Here is a 1,797-nt window from a genome sequence, read left to right as displayed (position 1 = left end):
AGTTGATCCACTCTGAGAAGGTGCTATTTAAGAGACTGAGCTGAATACAGCACCTCAGACTGAGGAAGTCTCTCGGATGAGAGACGAAACGTTTCTACATTTTTTGGTTTTGTTTTGTTTTTTTGAATGTCCAGAGGACCAGATTTAACTTTTTTAGTCAGGTACTGGTAGCTTTGGCACTGTGTGCAGGTGCCAAGTCCTGTTGGAAAATGAAATCTGCCTCTCCATAAAGTTGGTCAGCAGCAGGAAACATGACGTGCTCTACAACTTCCTGGTAGACGGCTGAGCTGACGTTGGACCTCAGAAAACACAGTGGACCAGCACCAGCAGATGACATGTCTGAAGTTCTGTTCTCTGATGAAAGCACGTTTTGCATTTCCTTTGGAAATCAAGGTCCCAGACTCTGGAGGAAGAGGAGAGGCTCAGAATCCACGCTGCTTGAGGTCCAGTGTCAAGTTTCCACAGTCTGTTATGGTTTGGGTTGCCATGTCATCTGCTGGTGTTGGTCCACTGTTTTCTGAGGTCAAAGGTCAATGTAGCAGTCTACCAGGAAGTTTCCTGCTGCTGACCAACTTTATGGAGATGCAGATTTCATTTTCCAACAGGACTTGGCACCTGCACACAGTGCCAAAGTTACCAGTACCTGGTTTACGGACCATGGTATCCCTGTTTTTAACTGGCCAACAAACTCACCTGACCTTAACCCCATAGACGATCTATAAGGTAGTGTGAAGAGGAAGATGTGATGCACCAGACCCAACAATTCAGAAGAGCTGAAGGCCACGATCAGAGCAACCTGGACTCATAACACCTGAGCAGAGCCACAGACTGATGGACTCCATGACACGCTGCACTGCTGCAGTAATCCAGACAAAAGGAGCAACAACTAAGTACTGATGCTGAACATGCTCATACTTTTCATTTTCATACTTTGCAGTTGGCCAACATTTCTAAAAATCTTTTTTTATTGGTCTTAAGTAACATTCTAATTTTCTGAGATACTGAATTTGGGGTTTTCATTAGCTGTCGGTTATAATCATCAACATTAAAGAAATTAACATTTGAAATATATCAGTCTGTGTGTAATGAATTAATTCATCCTTTATTTCTACAGGTTAATCCCACTGAGCCTGGGGGACTCATTTACAAGAGAGACCTGATTTTAACAGAGTGATGACAACAGTGGACAACAAAGACAATAATAGACAATCATAATCATAAGGGATGCATAAATTGAGATATTTTTTAATGAATTCAAGTTTCACCATTTGAACGGATTTACTGAAATAAATCAACTTTTTCATGGTATTCTAATTTTATGACCAGCACCTGTATATAATGTATAATTAGAATATATACATTTAGTAAGTATATATATATGATTTATAAATATTCAAGGTTTTTGTTATTGTCATTCACATCACGTGTGGTGCATGAGGTGGAACGAAACTATGTACATACGGTCCCAGTTACATCCAACAAAGATACAAATTGTAAAGAAAAAGAGTAGAAAGATCCGAGACGTGAACTAAGAATACACTAAACTAAGAATACACTAAACTAAGAATACACTAAACTAAGAATACACTAAACTAAGAATACATTAAGCACTAATAGTGCAAAAACAATGTGCTTAACAACAGCAGCTCAAACATGAGTGTGAGCAGTGGAGGATGAATGAACAGCAACATGAAATATTTAGTAAGGATGGATCTATGGATGGATGGATGGATGGATGGATGGATGGGTGGGTGGATGGATGGGTGGATGGGTGGGTGGATGGATGGATGGATGGAC

The sequence above is a fragment of the Nematolebias whitei genome, chromosome 6 (assembly GCF_014905685.2).
Source record: "Nematolebias whitei isolate Nwh7 chromosome 6, NemWhi1, whole genome shotgun sequence".
NCBI lineage: Eukaryota > Metazoa > Chordata > Actinopteri > Cyprinodontiformes > Rivulidae > Nematolebias > Nematolebias whitei.
The sequence above is the reverse complement of the archived record's forward strand: the minus strand, read 5'-3'. Positions refer to the sequence as shown.